This window comes from Entelurus aequoreus, linkage group LG09, assembly GCF_033978785.1.
Source record: "Entelurus aequoreus isolate RoL-2023_Sb linkage group LG09, RoL_Eaeq_v1.1, whole genome shotgun sequence".
Lineage (NCBI taxonomy): Eukaryota > Metazoa > Chordata > Actinopteri > Syngnathiformes > Syngnathidae > Entelurus > Entelurus aequoreus.
In genome coordinates, this window is record NC_084739.1 from 41,074,610 (window position 1) to 41,093,493 (window position 18,884).

The 18,884-nt window shown below is 39.2% G+C and overlaps 1 protein-coding gene and 1 long non-coding RNA gene across 3 annotated transcripts in view; one reads left to right on the top strand and one right to left on the bottom strand.

Moving 5' to 3' along the window:
* The window catches only part of LOC133657437 (adhesion G protein-coupled receptor A1), a 541,657-nt gene that overhangs the window by 375,856 nt on the left and 146,917 nt on the right, over positions 1–18,884 (bottom strand). The gene's annotated exons all lie outside the window — the stretch shown is intronic.
* On the top strand, positions 50–1,887 carry LOC133657439 (uncharacterized). The gene is made up of 3 exons (XR_009827262.1): positions 50–286; positions 373–434; positions 899–1,887. It is a non-coding gene; the product is annotated as an uncharacterized LOC133657439 (long non-coding RNA).

The window sequence follows — 18,884 nt, forward strand, 5'->3', positions numbered from 1 at the left end:
ATATTCCACCTTTGCCAATCTGCTAAATACAGATGCTACTGGGTTTTTTTCAGGACACTCTCAAATTTCATGATGGCAAAGAAGGGGACCTGTGGGGAAAATAGCATAGACTAAAACATTGTTTTTTTCCGGATAAATTGTGGTAAGTTTACATGTTTTAATTTGCTGTACATGTGTTCTTAAATGGAAAAAAAATATGAACAATCTAACTTGTTGTTTTCTATGTAGATGCTGCTATTGCCACATTTGAAAACCAGAGTAAAATTAAAACTAAAATTACAATGTGGTAAGTTTTTATTTACAGTATTTTATTTGTTATTCATGTGTATTAATGTTAAAAAAACAAGATCTAACTTGTTTTCTCCTCTGCAGATGTTGCTATTGCCACATTCTAAAACCACAGAGGGTAACATTAGGACTACGATGTCAATATGGTAATTTGCTATTCATGTGCAATAATGTAAACAAAAAACAATCTATCTTGTTTTTTTCCCCCTCTGTATATGCTACCATTGCCACATTTAAAACAACGAAAAGTAAAATTAAGACGATCATATATTCTTTTTATTCTGAAAAAATATATATATTTTAATGTATCATTTTGTAGATTTACATCTCACTCCTGTACCACTTTTTTATAAGATCTGTATGTGGAAAAAACATATTTTTTGATGTAATTGAAATTTGCGTATATTACAAGTTGCATTAAACACAATTAAGAACATTTAAATCATGGAATATGTGCATCACTGATTCAGTTATGTTGGTCTCGTAGGTTTTCATGTACTGTAGTAAAGTAAATTGTAGTTGTGAAAGTTGTGGCTTTGGTTTTTTTGTGTTCCTGGTGTTTCCCTCTAGTTTTAATATGTTTTTTTTTTTTTTTTTGCCTTTTTTTCAGTAGCCTTTGGGACTGTGTGACAAGGGGTGGCACTTTTGTGACTTCTGCTGTGCTTTATTGTGAACTTCTGGATCTGCCTACCGGGAGACTTCTGGCCATGAAAACCAGCTGCTGGGTCTCTTCCACACCAGAGTCCGTTTGGAGAGACTGGAGGAGATGCAGATGAAGAGACAGGGCTGCGGAGCTGGTGCTGAGCACCGAGACGGACAAGCTTCACAGTGTCTTGGCTGAATGAGCAGGTATCGGACACCTCGGTCTCCTTAGACGCATTCTCGCTCATCCATGCAGACTGGACACTGGCCGAGAGTTAGTGGGCGGCCGAGGGTGGAGTCGGCTCGCGTTTGCTTTGTTGGGTTTGCTCCTTTCTCTGGCCATGCTCCCCCTACCCCAGCAGACGATGGCTTGGAACACCGCAGAGGCCACCACAGTGTATATATGTTTTTTTGTTTTTTATGTGGTTTTACTTTTGTGGCTGTGTAGAAGTGGCTGGTTGCATCAGCTCTGCTCTTTTAATGTCTTTAATGTCCTTTGTGTTCTTTGATGTTTCCCTCTTACACACATGTTTAAGTGTGCTATGGCTATGATTTTTTTTCCCTTGGCGTCAGTCTGGACCCCCTCCCTCTAGGGGCCCAGGCTTGGACTGATTTATTTTTTCTCCCCAGCGTTTACTTGTTTCTTACCTTTTTTGTAAGGGGCACCGGAAGTTGGCAGACCCGTCAGCGATCCTGTTCTGTCTCCCTGTAATGTGTGTTTGCTCTTGAATAGGATTTTGCTGAAAATCTTAATTTCCCTTTGGGGATTATTAAAGTATTTCTGATTCTGATTTGTTAATCCACTGTAAAATGTCATGTACATCTGTAACCAAACTTCTTTATTGCAAGTTACTCAACAACTTAAGCATTTTGGTGATAAAGATTGAGTTTGTAAAATTCACTATTAATACACATACAGTTGGGCCTTCAACAGTGCACTCATGTTGTAATGTAAGACATTAAACAATATCAACATTGAAACTCATACACGTGAAACAACTTTGATTCTGGGACAACCAGTATGGCCAAATAACAATATTACCCAGCTAGCACGTCAACATGTATTCAAAGTTGAAACAACGTTGAAACACAAGGTTGAAAAAAAACAACATTTTCACTGTTGACACATCAACAGGAAACTACATACCAGAATAAATGTTTCACACATATGACTTTCAATGTTGTTTCTCTGGTGACGCATCAACAGTGAAACAACGTACCAGAATAAACGTTGAAATGACTCAGCAAAATTAATACCAAATTAAATGTTTATTGAACCTTGAGTTTCAACGTTGATTCAACTTTGAATAAAGGTTGAAATGCCAGCTGGGAATGAAATTATTTCAATAATTTGTATAGGTTGAGTATAGACTACAGGCCAAAAGTTTGGACACACCTTCTCATTTCAATGTGTTTTCTTTATTTTAATGACTATTTACATTGTAGATTGTCGTTGAAGGCATCAAAACTATGACGCCTGTGAAGTGAAAACCCTTGACTACCTCTTGAAGCTCATCGAGAGAATGCTAAGAGTGTGCAAAAAGTAATCAGGCTATTTTTAAGAAACTAGAATATAAAACATGTTTTCAGTTATTTCACCTTTTTTTGTTTAGTACATAATTCCACATGTGTTAATTTATAGTTTTGATGCCTTCAGTGAAAATCTGCAATGTAAATAGTCATGAAAATAAAGTAAACCCATTGAATGAGAAGGTGTGTCCAAACTTTTGGCCTGTATTGTAAAGCCAAAACCGATATTAATCCGATACAATATCAGCATAAATCATATATACCTTTAATATTTTGAATTGTGTTATAAATGCTTGATCAAGTGAAATCAGTCAAACAGACAACAATGCTAGATAGTGGCCACAATAATTAATTGAGTTAAGCTCATGACACAGTAATTTGAATAATGCAGACACGTTTGTAACTAGATACTTTCTAATACACTTTGCTTTGGACTCTTTATATCTGTAAGTAATATGCAACTATAATTACAGTGGTACCTTAACGTACGAATATTTTGAGATATAAGTTGTTTCTTGGCTGTTTGTTATGCTTTAAGCTTTAATTAATTGTTACAAATTGAGTAAAGGAAGTGAACAATTGTGTTAAAAAATGTTATTAAACGAAAAGGAGTATGCTGAAATAAACTCTGCTTCTTCTTCTTCTTTTTCAGACATGTTGTAATGAGAAACTGTAAATATGTGATGTACCATATTGTTATTGTATGCATGTTTGGAATAAACTCATACCATTACCAAACTGTGTGTAAAATTTGAGTTTTTAGCCTCCCTTGGCATAGCGATGTAAGAAAACCTCGCAAGAACTGCTCCAAAACATCCAGTCTTACCCGATAACAACTTGAGCTCAACATCATTTAGTTTTCAAACCATTGGCAACCATTAGCAGCAGTGCAGCTTTTACAGCCTTTCCCTGGAAGTCAGCAATATCATCTATTGAGGGTTTTGAGGCTTTCCCCCTCCTCCACCTATGACTTGGCTTCCTGTCCACACCTAAAGCTGGTCCGGTATGCGGTGTCCAGGTGTTCTGTCGCTCCGCCGCGTTCCAAACCGGATATGTTCTCCTTGTCTGGTCTTGCTGTTGCCCAGCCACACTGGCTCAGGTGTGAAGTGAAGTTGCCGGTTCCCAGGGGTAGTGGACCCTCCAAGCATGTTGCCTGGAAAGCATTCGCTATTCTCCCCACGACTCTGATTGTGGGAAATAGCATTAAATTAAAGTTAAAGTCCCAACGGTAGTCACACACACACTAGGTGTGGTGAAATTATCCTCAGCATTTGACCAATCCCTATGTTCACCCCCTGGGAGGTGAGGTGAGCAGTGAGCAGCAGCAGGGGCCGCGATCGGGAATCATTTTGGTGATTTAACCCTCAATTCCAACCCTTGATACTGAGTGCCAAGCAGGGAGGTAATAGGTCCCATTTTTATAGTCTTTGGTATGACTCGGCCGGGGTTTGAACTCACGACCTTCCAGTCTCAGGGCGGACACTCTGACCACAAGGCCACTGTGCAGGTTTTTAATTAGGAAAATTTGCTTTTTCAAAGCCATTACGAGCTGATATCCGGGTGCCAAAGTTGTGGAAGTTGTTTACACTCGTTTAAGGGGTTATCAGGCTTAGTGTAGACATAGCCTTAGACTTCTGTTGAAGTGTAGGAATAATTTATTATTTGGTTGTTTTACTACTTCACAGTCAAGCTAGCTTAGCGGTTAGCATGGCTTTCCTCCTATCTGTGTTTTTATCTGTGTATCACAAAACTGGGGTGCTGAAACAGAACTCAAAGAACAAGTGAATCAAAACGTAAATAAACTATGATCCGGGCTATGGATGAATGCGTAATAAAGAAGCAAATGTTTTAGTTTCCAAAATATAATGTGTACAATAGTCAGGTTAAAAAACAAAAATCAAATATGAGATAAAATGAAGAAGAAATTATCTTGTTGATATTTAGCACCAGCCTCCATTACGACCATAATGTTAATGTTGCCCTGGGTGAACACTAGTTTGACAACCCTACTCAACAATGTGATGACAGTTGCAAACCACCCTTGCGCTAAATTAATAACTGTCTGTTATAACTCCCCAGTATATCAACTGAAAAAAAGCACGCTGTCGAGGAAGCCGATAACATATTGTAAGATTCAGCTGTGCAATGAAGAGGCAGAAAGCTCAGAGCAGAGCAGCAGGAGCAGAGAAGTGTCATGGTAATCCCAGAATAGATGTTTCCAGGCCTGAAAGAAGTGTCCCTCTTCCTGCTCCTGAAATCCACTCATAGCTTTTTGACTTGGGAATTGTACAGAATTACCCTGTAATTGCTTTGGATTGTGAGTGCCAATTGAAAGCGCATACAATTAGGATTGTATAGAATAACGCCAAAATGTTTTGTGGTGCAGCAGTCTCGAAATAGTGCAGCACTTCTGTGGATAATGACAGCTAACGCTTCAACTTCTCCGGAAAATGTTTTACATCATGTATTCATATAATGTCTCCTTTCATCTCTCTCTCTGTCTCACACACACACCCACACACACACACACACACACACACACACACACACACACACACACACACACACACACACACACACACACACACACACACACACACACACACACACACACACACACAGACACACCCACACACACACACACACACAGACACACACACACACAAAACACAACACATGCATAAATACACAGAACCCCAACCCACAAATAACCAATGATTTTCTCATTCCACAGCCACATCCCCTAGCGGAAAGCAGATGTAGGGAGAAGAAAAAGATGAATCCATCATATGACGCAGAATTCCCCTGTGAACTGCAGCAGAGGGGAGACGAGGAGAGCGGAAGGGAGAGTTTGTCTGTCTTTGAGCAGATAGAACAAAAGTCAGTGTTAAAGACTTTATTTATACTGCAGCTAACAGGCTGAAGTCAGTAAATACCCAATTTGTTCCGTTAAGAAACTCTGATGGTGATAGCTATCGTGGTGAAACAATGATTATCTTGGTAATTTGGCAGTAATATGTCAGTGATCTGGGCAGCACAGTGCTCCAGGGGTTAGTGCGTGTGCCTCACAATACTAAGGTCCTGAGTTCAATCCCGGGCTCGGGATCTTTTTGTGTGGAGTTTGCATGTTCTCCCTGTGACTGTGTGGGTTCCCTCCAGGTACTCCGGCTTCCTTCCACCTCCAAAGACATGCACCTGGGGATAGGTTGATTGGCAACCTGCTCAGTGGCCTTGTGGTTAGAGTGTCCGCCCTGAGATCGGTAGGTCGGGAGTTCAAACCCCGGCCGAGTCATACCAAAGACTATAAAAATGGGACCCATTACCTCCCTGCTTGGCACTCAGCATCAAGGGTTGGAATTGGGGGTTAAATCACCAAAAATGATTCCCGGGCGCAGCCACCGCTGTGGCTTGTTCACCTCTCAGGGGGTGAACAAGGGGATGTGTCAAATGCAGAGGACAAATTTCACCACACCTAGTGTGTGTGTGTGACAATCATTGGTACTTTAACTTTTAACTTTAACTTAACACTACATTGGCCCTATTGTGTGAATGTGAGTGTGGATGTTGTCTGTCCATCTGTGTTGGCCCTGCGATGAGGTGGCAACTTGTCCAGGGTGTACCCCACCTACCACCCGAATGCAGCTGAGATAGGCTCCAGCTCCCCCCCGCGACCCCGAAAGGGACAAGCGGTAGAAAATGGATGGATGGATGGATGTCAGTGATCTTCAACTAGTTTGACCGCAGGAACGACTGTCACCCTTTAATGACAAGTGACAACCCAAATTGGGGTAAAACTCAAATATCTTATATCGAATAGACAGGCAAGTGAATTTGAGGTAATGCAAGATAACAACGTTTCCGATTTTCTGACATGAGTCCTGTCTGTGTGGGTGTGCGCCAGGCAGGACAGCTGACAGTTTACTGATGTTGTTTTTGCAGGGTTGCAGCCAACAGTTTCCTGCTTGTTTTTTTGCAGTAATGAACTTGTTGATCGGCTACCTCCTCATCATCTTACAACATCCGGGTAGATGTTAAAAGACAAGCGGTTGAGACACGTACAGTCAATACTGAGCTCTCTCGGGCCTGATCTACTAAAGGTTTGTGCATATTAAAATGTGATAGCGCACACAAAGCTGATGATTTTGCCTCTTAAATGAACAAAATAGAGAGCGCAATCTATTTAGCATGTCTGTCTTCATGTATATGCAGAATATGTGCTGATGATCAGAATGCTTACAAAACTCGGGAGGACATGTAATAATGTAATGATTTCATCATATATATATATATATATATATATATATATATATATATATATATATATATATACGGCAGAGCAGGGGTTAATGCATGTGCCTCACAAAACGAAGGTCCTGAGTTCAATCCCGGGCTCGGGATCTTTCTGTGTGGAGTTTGCATGTTCTCCCCGTTACTGCGTGGGTTCCCTTCGGGTACTCCGGCTTCCTCCCACCTCCAAAGACATGCACCTGGGGATAGGTTGATTGTTTAAATTGGTTTAGTGTGTGAATGTGAGTGTGAATGTTGTCTGTCTATCTGTGTTGGCCCTGCGATGAGGTGTCGACTTGTCCAGGGTGTACCCAGCCTTCCGCCCGTGTGCAGCTGAGATAAGTTCCAGCATCCCCCGCGACCCCGGGACAAGCGGTAGAAATGGATGGATGGATGGATAATATATATATATATATATATATATATATATATATATATATATATATATATATATATATATATATTTATATATATATATATATATATATATATATATATATATATATATATATATATATATATATTTATATATATTTATATATATATATATATATATATATATATATATATATATATATATATATATATATATATATATATATATATATATATATATACATACAAATTAAAAACATGCACCTGGGGATAGGTTGATTGGCAACACTAAATTGGCCCTGATGTGTGAATGTTGTCTGTCTATCTGTGTTGGCCCTGCAGTGAGGTGGCGACTTGTACAGGGTGTACACCGCCTTCACCAGGGTGCAGCTGGGATAGGCTTCAGCCCCTCCCCTTGCAACCCCGGAAGGGACAAGCGGTAGAAAATTGATGCGCTTCATTTTTTCCACATTTTGTTATGTCATGACCTTATTCCACAACTGAATAAATATGTTTTTGTCCTCAACATACTTTATAATGACAATGTGATTTAAAAAAAAAAATTTCAGAGCTTTTTGAAACACATTGAAAATAAAAAACTGAGAAATCACATGCACATAAGTATTTGCAGCCTTTGTTCACTATTTTGTTGATGCACTTTTGGCAGCAATTACAGTCTATACATTTTTGAATATGATGCCAACATCTTGGCACACCTATCTTTGGGCCGTTTCGCTCATTCCTCTTTGCAGCTTCTCTCAAGCTCCAACAGGTTGGTCAGGGAGCGTCAGTGCACAGCCATTTTCAGATGAACCATTGCTCCAGTCTGAGTTTAAGAGTGCTATGGAGCAGGTTTTCACCCATGATGTGTCTGTACATTGCTACATTCATGTTTCCCTCTATCCTTACTAGTCTCCAAGTTCATGCCGCTATAAACATCCCCACAGCATGATACTGCCACCACCATGCTTCACTGTAGGGATGGTATTGGCCTGGTGATGAGCGGTGCCTGGTTTTCTCAAAACATGACACCTGGCATTCACACAAAGGAGTTACATCTCTCTTTCTACAGAGCAGTGAATTTTGTTTCTCATGGTCTGAGAGTCTTTCAAGTGCATTTTGGCAAACTTTTATGAAGGAATGGCTTCCTTCTAGCCAATATACCATACAGGCCTGATTGGTGGATTGCTGCAGATATGGTTGTCCTTCTGCAATGTTCTTCAGTTTCCACAAAAGGATGCTACAGTTGTTACAGAGTGAATATCTGGTTTTTGGTCACCTCCCTGACTAGGGCCCTTCTCCCCCGATCGCTCAGGGTAGACGGCCGGCCAGCTCTAATCCTGGTGGTTCCAAACTTCTTTGATTTACGGATCATGGAGGCAACTGTGCTCATTGGGACCTTCATGGCAGAATATATCTTTCTGTACCCTTCCTCTTATAACATTGTTATGACAGTCGTTCAGTCAGTTTCAGTTTATTTAGAACATGCATATAATACAATTACAATGTAATACATCAGAGAGTTATGGCCTCCAAATCTGAGACCATGGTTCTCAGCAGGAAACCGATGGTTTGTACAGTCCAGGTAGGGGACGAGACTCTGTCCCAGGGTGGAGGAGTTTAAGTATCTTGGGGTCTTGTTCACGAGTGAGGGAAAGATGGAGAAGGAAATCAGCCGGATTGCAGTCTCTCTGCCGCACTGTTGTGACGAAACGACAGCTGAGCCAGAAGGCAAAGCTCTCGGTCTACCGAGCTATCTACATTCCTACTCTCACCTATGGTCATGAAGTGTGGGTAATGACCGAAAGAATAAGATTGTGGATACAAGCGGCCGAAATGAGTTTCCTCAGAAGGGTATCTCCCTTAGAGATAGGGTGAGAAGTTCAGTCACCCGAGAGAGACTCGGAGTAGAGCCGCTGCTCCTTCGCTTGGAAAGGAGCCAGCTTAGGTGGTTCGGGCATCTCGTGCGGATGCCTCACGAGCGTCTCTCTAGGGAGGTCCTCGTTGCACATCCCACTGGGAGGAGACCCCGCGGCAGGCCAAGGACCAGATGGGGGGATTACATCTCCTCTCTGGCCTGGGAACGCTTCGGGATTCCCCAGGAGGAAGTCGCTAATGTTGCTCTGGAGAGGGAAGTCTGGGGGTCTCTGCTGGAGCTGTTGTCCCCGCGACCCGATTCCGGATAAGCGGTTGAAGATGGATGGATGGATGGATGGATGGATGGAGTTCTAGTTGTTTCATTACAGCACGTCCAAAAAGAAGTAGGAAAAAGCAGACCTTATTTATTCCTACCCCGTTTTATATCATAGCAGTTGTATCGCATTTCCTTGTTGGGGGAGGATTATATTTATAGCTAGAATTCACTGAAATTTAAGTATTTCTTATATATACAAACCCCGTTTCCATATGAGTTGGGAAATTGTGTTAGATGTAAATATAAACAGAATACAATGATTTGCAAATCATTTTCAACCCATATTCAGTTGAATATGCTACAAAGACAACATATTTGATGTTCAAACCGATAAACTTTTTTTTTTTTTCAAATAATCATTAACTTTAGAATTTGATACCAGCAACACGTGACAAAGAAGTTGGGAAAGGTGGCAATGAATACTGATAAAGTTGAGGCATGCTCATCAAACACTTATTTGGAACATCCCACAAATGAACAGGCAAATTGGGAACAGGTGGGTGCCAAGATTGGGTATAAAAGTAGATTCCATGAAATGCTCAGTCATTCACAAACAAGGATGGAGCGAGGGTCACCACTTTGTCAACAAATGCGTGAACAAATTATTGAACAGTTGAAGAAAAACTTTTCTCAACCAGCTATTGCAAGAAATTTAGGGATTTCACCATCTACGGTCCGTAATATCATCAAAGGGTTCGGAGAATCTGGAGAAATCACTGCACGTAAGCAGCTAAGCCTGTGACCTTCTATCCCTCAGGCTGTACTGCATCAACAAGCGACATCAGTGTGTAAAGGATATCACCACATGGGCTCAGGAACACTTCAGAAACCCACTGTCAGTAACTACAGTTGGTCGCTACATCTGTAAGTGCAAGTTAAAACTCTCCTATGAAAGGCGAAAACCATTTATCAACAACACCCAGAAATGCTGTCGGCTTCGCTGGGCCTTTAGCTCATCTAAGATCATCAAAGTGGAAAAGTGTTCTGTGGTCTGACGAGTCCACATTTCAAATTGTTTTTGGAAACTGTGGATGTCGTGTCCTCCGGACCAAAGAGGAAAAGAACCATCCGGATTGTCATAGGCACAACGTTGAAAAGCCAGCATCTGTGATGGTATGGGGGTGTATTAGTGCCCAAGACATGGGTAACTTACACATCTGTGAAGGCGCCATTAATGTTGAAAGGTACATACAGGTTTTGGAGCAACATATGTTGCCATCCAAGCAACGTTACCATGGACGCCCCTGCTTATTTCAGCAAGACAATGCCAAGCCACGTGTTACATCAACGTGGCTTCATAGTAAAAGAGTGTGGGTACTAGACTGGCCTGCCTGTAGTCCAGACCTGTCTCCCAATGAAAATGTGTGGCGCATTATGAAGACCCCCGGACTGTTGAACAACTTAAGCTGTACATCAAGCAAGAATGGGAAATAATTCCACCTGAGAAGCTTAAAAAATGTGTCTCCTCAGTTCCCAAACGTTTACTGAGTGTTGTTAAAAGGAAAGGCTATGTAACAGAGTGGTGAACATGCCCTTTCCCAACTACTTTGGCACGTGTTGCAGCCATGAAATTCTAAGTTTATTATTATTTGCAACATAAAAATTAAGTTTATGAGTTTGAACATCAAATATCTTGTCTTTGTAGTGCATTCAATTGAATATGGGATGAAAAGGATTTGCAAATCATTGTATTCAGTTTATATTTACATCTAACACAATTTCCCAACTCATATGGAAACGGGGTTTGCATATACACTACCGTTCAAAAGTTTGGGGTCACATTAAAATGTCCTTATTTTTCAATGAAGATAACTTTAAACTAGTCTTAACTTTAAAGAAGTACACTCTATACATTGCTAATGTGGTGAATGACTATTCTAGCTGCAAATGTCTGGTTTTTGGTGCAATATCTACATAGGTGTATAGAGGCTCATTTCCAGCAACTATCACTCCAGTGTTCTAATGGTACAATGTGTTTGCTCATTGGCTCAGAAGGCTAATTGATGATTAGAAAACCCTTGTGCAATCATGTTCACACATCTGAAAACAGTTTAGCTCGTTACAGAAGCTACAAAACTGACCTTCCTTTGAGCAGATTGAGTTTCTGGAGCATCACATTTGTGGGGTCAATTAAACGCTCAAAATGGCCAGAAAAAGAGAACTTTCATCTGAAACGCGACAGTCTATTCTTGTTCTTAGAAATGAAGGCTATTCCACAAAATTGTTTGGGTGACCCCAAACTTTTGAACGGTAGTGTATATATAAATAAAATAAATACTTGACTTTCAGTGAATTCTAGCTATATATATATATATATATATATATATATATATATATATATATATATATATATATATATATATATATATATATATATACATATATATATATATATATACATATAATATATATATATATATATATATATATATATATATATATATATATATATATATATATATATATATATATATATATATATATATATATATATATTATATATATATATATATATATATATAAATAAAATAAATACTTGAAATGCAGTGTTCATTTATTTACACATATACTCACATACCACTCCTCTCTACTCATTGTTGTATTTGAAAGTGCAATGCTTTGCAGCCAGTAGCACAGCCTTTGAAGGAGCGTAGGTATGGGCAGTGTAATATTACGGGTTGGAGTCAATAACCAGGCGAGGTGACGAAGTTACGTCTCCTTACTTCATACTTCAGAACAGACTCCCACACTTGCATTAAATTTGTGCTATTTGGATTTACCCTGTATGAAAAAAAATTTGAAAAGGAATTTTACCTTTGCAACCTCATTATACTATTGGCTAAGTTTTATATTCATAAATGTAAGTTTCTCAATACCCGACCAGTTTTTTGTGCCTTTAAAAAATATTTACAACTCTACATTAAAACACTTTCTACCTCTAACAACCAAAAAGCTGTGACAACAATGATGCTGTGTTCCAAATTTAAGTTATTTACTGAAATTGAGTGAGCCTATGGCTTTGCACTTAGTTTGTTATATATATATATATATATATATATATATATATATATATATATATATATATATATATATATATATATATATATATATATATATATATATATATATATATATATATATATATTTTGTATTGTATTTCAGTTACTTTGAATTTACAACCCCTTGGCGATGCTTTGTACTGTTTTTTGTACTGTTTTGTACTGTTTTTGTATTTACTTTGATTATTATTTTCAACTGTTTTGTAAATGTTGCAATGTATAAATAAAGGTTCATAAAAAAATAAATAAAATAAAAATAAAAAAGACTCCCACACTTTCCGTCAGGGTGCGCAATACAACGTAAACCGTTGGCCAACCAAAAAGTAACCACAGAACACTATACCGTATACGGTATAGTGTTCTGTGGTTACTTTTTGGTTGGCCAAGCAGACCTGACGACAGGCTGTCCTCACTCAGGTCCGCACGGACCTGGAGGGGGCGTGCCTTAAGTCCGGCTGGAAATCGGGAGAAATTCGGGAGATTGGTTGTCCCGGGAGATTTTCGGGAGAGGCACTGAAATTCAGGAGTCTCCCGGAAAATTCGGGAGGGTTGGCAAGTATGGTCTGTAGTTTGTGAATTGGTGTTTGTCTCCAGTCTTATAAATCGGTGCAACTGTTGCTATTTTAATTTTGTTTGGGAATTTGCCTGTTTGAAAAGATAGGTTGCTGATATGTTAAAGGTTCTGAAATCTCTTCAATAAACTTTTTTTTTTGTTTCTATATAAATTATGTTTCAATCATTTGAGGTCTTGGATCTCACAATATTGTTTATTTCCTCTTTTGTCACAACCTTGAGTAACATAGAGTTCGCATTTCTGTCGATAGTCATTCAAGTCCTCAACTGACTCGGAATCTGGAATCTTTTCCCCCGGATTTGGTCCAATATTTTTTAAATCCTTATTGAAGCTTTCAACTTCTTTGTTGAAATAGTATTTTTTTTAAATTTCCATCTGAGAAATATTTAGGATAATCCTTTAGGATAATCCTTTTTAGCACCATTTTCAATAATGCTATTTATGATGCCCCATGTTGTTCTCATGTTGTTCCGGTCTAATAATTGACTGAAATATTGTTTCCTACATGTTTGTAGTATGCTAGTTAACTTGTTCTTATACGTTTATTTTACTTGATTTCTGCCTCTATATATTTTTGTGTTATGAATGTTCTGTACAATGTATTCTTCTTCTTCTTCTGTTGCTTCTTACTAAGTTGTTTGAATGGACAATGTTTGTCATAAAGCATCATTAACATGTTGAAAAAAATATCATATGCATCTGCATCATACATCATTTTCACTGTACAAATTGTCCCAACTTTGATCACTCAGATCGTTCTTTAAACTGTCGTACTTTGCTTTGTGCATATTCTTCGTAATGTCTTCATGTCATCAATGTTTCTCTTCTTGTACTTTCCGTCATGCATTGTGAAAACTGGCATATGATCATTGATGTCAGATATTAGCAGACCATTTCTGGTAGTTATCAAAATCATTTGTCCAAAAATATTATTAATAAGTGTGGCGCTGAGTCCTGAGTTTCTGCTTGGCCTTGTGATTTTGGGATATAAACTCAGGCAATACATTGTGTCTGTAAAGTCATCTATGGACTTTTGTTTGTCAGGGTTTGAAAGGTCCATGTTATGAAAGTAATTTTTTAACTGATTTCATTCAAAAAATCCTTGATCCAGTTTGCAATGTTTGACTTGGGTTTTCTATATATAGATTCTGGATTCTGATGCGTCATCCATGTTGCTGCTTATTGATCTTAGCGCTGCTTTCGATACTGTCGATCAGAATATTTTATTAGAGCGTATGTCAGACTTAGCCTTGTCTTGGTTTAACTCTTATCTTACTGACAGGATGCAGTGCGTTTTCCATAACAATGTGACATCGGACTATGTTAAGGTAAGGTGTGGAGTTCCCCAGGGTTCGGTTCATGGCCCTGCACTCTTCAGCATCTACATGCTGCCGCTAGGTGACATCATACGCAAATACGGTGTTAGCTTTCACTGTTATGCTGATGACACCCAACTCTACATGCCCCTAAAGCTGACCAACACGCCGGATTGTAGTCAGTTGGAGGCGTGTCTTAATGAAATTAAACAATGGATGTCCGCTAACTTTTTGCAACTCAACGTCAAGAACACGGAAAAACTGATTATCGGTCCTGCTAGACACCGACATCTATTTAATAATACCACCTTAACATTTGACAACCAAACAATTACACAAGGCGACTCGGTAAAGAATCTGGGTATTATCTTCAACCCAACTCTCTCGTTTGAGTCACACATTAAGAGTGTTACTAAAACGGCCTTTTTTCATATCGGTAATATCGCTAAAATGTGTTCCATTTTGTCCACTAGCGACGCTGAGATCATTATTCATGCGTTCGTTACGTCTCGTCTCGATTACTGTAACGTATTATTTTCAGGTCTCCTTATGTCTAGCATTAAAAGATTACAGTTGGTACAAAATGCGGCTGCTAGACTTTTGACAAGAACAAGAAAGTTTGATCATATTACGCCTATACTGGCTCACCTGCACTGGCTTCCTGTGCACTTAAGATGTGACTTTAAGGTTTTACTACTTACGTATAAAATACTACACAGTCTAGCTCCAGCCTATCTTGCTGATTGTATTGTACCATATGTCCCGGCAAGAAATCTGCGTTCAAAGAACTCCGGCTTATTACTGATTCCCAGAGCCCAAAAAAAGTCTGCGGGCTACAGAGCGTTTTCTATTCGGGCTACAGTACTATGGAATGCCCTCCCGGTAACAGTTAGAGATGCTACCTCAGTAGAAGCATTTAAGTCCCATCTTAAAACGCATTTGTATACTTTAGCCTTTAAATAGACCCCCTTTTAGACCAGTTGATCTGCCGTTTCTTTTCTTTTCTCCTCTGCCCCCCTCTCTCTTGTGGAGGAGGGGGGGACACACAGGTCCGGTGGCCATGGATGAAGTGCGGCTGTCCAGAGTCGGGACCCGGGGTGGACCGCTCGCCTGTGCATCGGTTGGGGACATCTCTGCGCTGCTGACCCGTCTCTGCTCGGGATGGTTTCCTGCTGGCCCCACTATGGACTGGACGCTCACTATTATGTTAGATCCACTATGGACTGGACTTTCACAATACTATGTCAGACCCACTCGACATCCATTGCTTTCGGTCTCCCCTAGAGGGGGGGGGGGGTTACCCACATATGCGGTCCTCTCCAAGGTTTCTCATAGTCATTCACATCGACTTCCCACTGGAGTGAGTTTCCCTTGCCCTTATGTGGGCTCTGTACCACGGATGTCGTTGTGGCTTGTGCAGCCCTTTGAGGCACTTGTGATTTAGGGCTATATAAATAAACATTGATTGATTGATTGAGTAAATTAATAGGTTTTTTCTTTTATCATGACATACTGTATGTAGCAACTTGTCCACGGTGTACCTCGCCTTCTGCCCCAATGCAGTTGGGATAGGCTCCAGCACCCCGCGCGACCCCGAGAGGAACAAGCGGTACATAATGGATGGATAAATGGGTATAACAAAGGTAATGGTAATAGACATTCTAAAATATTATCACAAGCTCATAACATATTTTTTACTACTTCGTAGTTCAAGTTCTTCATCACATACATAGCTTCTCCCCCTCCGCTCTTGAAGATTATGTTGATATAATTTAGTTAATATCCTTCCAGAACAAAATGTATTCCTTTTTTAGCATATTTCTATGTTTCTGAGATAGCAATCACTTTAAAGGGTTTGTTGAATTGTTCCTAAAAATCCTCAATGTTCAAACTCAAATCAAATTAAATTAAATGTATATCGCACTTTTCAAGCACAGGCAAGTTTCAAACACAAAGTGCTATACAAAACAAAAACAAACAAACCAAAAAAAAAAAATAGACATAGAGAAGAAACACACACACACACACACACACACACACACACACACACACACACACACACACACACACACACACACACACACACACACACACACACACACACACACAGCACTATTGATAATAACAAAGCAAAAACAAAACTTGGCATGGCAATGATAATTTGAGGAAAGGCGTCACCTTTGAGGTGTCCCCCCTAGAGAATAACTAAAATGAATGGCATTTAAAAAATAAAAAATACATAGTATAAAACATTTTATTATTAAATATGTTATGTTATTTAAATATAAATCATATAAATATTACATTAATAAGTTAATACAAACATAACATTGAGAGGGTAATAGTAGAAATATCAATTATTAAGATAGAAAACAACACCATATAATAATTTAAAAAAAACAGATGATCAGTAAAGAGCCTGATTAAAAAGGTATGTCTTTGGCCGTTTTTTTTTAAATGTCAACACTCTCTGCAGTCCTGAAACTCTCTGGCAAGCTGTTCCACAGGTGGGGGCCATATTGGCTAAATGCCCCCTCACCGTGGGTCTTTGTTCTGGTATTTGGTAAAGATAAAAAGCCAATGTCAGAAGATCTCAGGATCTGTGAGGGTTGATACCATGAAAGCAGGTCGGATAAATAAGAAGACGCAAGGCCATTAAAACATTTAAAATCAATAATAGAACTTTAAAATCGACCCTGAACGGGAGCCAATGCAGCGACTTTTAAACTAGTGTCCAGTGGTCCTGGTCAAAGCAGGGCATTACAATAGTCTAGATGACAGGAAATAAAAGCATGCATTAGCACCTCCGTGTTGGCCTGAGAGAGAAACGGGCTATGTGTTTGAGATGATAAAACACTTTTTTTGTAATATTTTTAATATGTGGGATAAAAGTCAGCTCGGAGTCAAAAATCACGCCCAGATCTTTTACAGACTGTGTTGGTTTAAAATATTGTAATTTTGGTAGACCTTTCTCCCTCTGGTTCTCAAGGCCAATAACTAAATCTTCTGTTTTGTTCTGGATGAGATGTCAGAAATTCACTGCCATCCATGACTTGACATCTACAATGCAGTTAAAAAGGTGTCATCAGGAGATCCGGCAATGCACAACTGTACATCATCAGCCTAACTGTGGAAACTGATGCCATGTCTCCTAATGACGCCCCCAAAAGGTAGCCTATAAAGATGAAAAAGAATGGGACTTATAATAGAGCCTTGAGGAACCCCACAACTTATCTCATATGTTCCTGAGGAACATGCATCCATACTTACATAAAAACATCCATCTGACATGTTGTTGTATTTTGCATACAAGCGTCTGCTGTTGAAATTAAGAATCAACAGTTTTGTTGTCGATTTTAATGTTATTTATAGAAGAAAACAATTGTATCTGGATCTATTTCCTTCTCTGATTCCAGACTACTGCGATCTATGCTGTAAAAGGTTTTCAGTTCCATATATTCCTGTTCAGCAGTCTTTTGTGTTGCTCTATGGATGTCCATTAGTGTAGGTCAGCAGTGTCAAATTTAGGGCTTAATCCAGCTTGCAAGATACATTTGCTAAGTATTAATTTTTTTTTTTTTTTTAAAGAAACTGCTGTTCTAAATGTGTCCACTGGATGTGGCATTATCAATTCAAGTGTAACCCACGACATGTCATATGATGTGTCAGCTGACATTAAGCGCTTACTAGATTGGCTGCCGCTACTTCAATCAGCGCAGGTGCAAGCATTCAGCTGCTCCTGTAGTGACTAGCAGCAGATGGCGGCACACTAGTGCAGTATCAACGCACAATACCTTATTTCAATGTAAAGTATCCACTCAACAGCTAAAATAATGAAGATGTAAAGACTTAAGTCAACATGATCATCATTTTTGTAAAGTTCCGTGCAGCGCTCGCAATTGGTTCACCGTGCGATGCACACACTGAACTCTATTGTAAAAGTGTGTGTTTCTACATTTGTTGTTCTATTTTATTTTATGCTTCAATGTACCATGTTCACATGTGTTAAGTTTTTAGTTATGTTACCTTGATTTTGGCTATGGTGTCATTTTGATAAATTATTCTGTTTATATTATAATTGCAATATTTGAATGATGATACATGAATGTGTTGTGGCATTTGGGGATGTCAGCAATGCGGCAGTTTTAGGAAACCTTTGATTGCTTTCCCAAACATGTTTTTAATGATGACCTGCCAAATGATTATTTTTAATGTGTACATTTTCAGAATATGCTTGTTCTATTTTTGGCCAAAGTAAAACAAAGACAACAATCTGAAGTTGTCTTTATTTTCAAGTTATTATGCCAAGATTTTACCAGTCCGGCCCACATGAAAATATATTTTCCTCCATGCGGTCCCTGAGCTAAAATGTTTGTTTCCCGCCGGACTCCATTATTGTTGTTGTTGTGGTTGCTATGGGAGCTTCAATATTTGTCCAGATCTTTGATGTATTTGACAACCAATACTCTTGCTTCTTGACTGCAATTCAGTTCGTTGTAGATTTTGCCGTTGTGCTTCAGTTTCCCAGAATTTTACCCTGCTTCTTCAAGTCGCATGTTTTTTTGTTGGCAATACCAGCATTGCGTTTGGTGAGGCGCTGGTTCATGTACACATGTGTA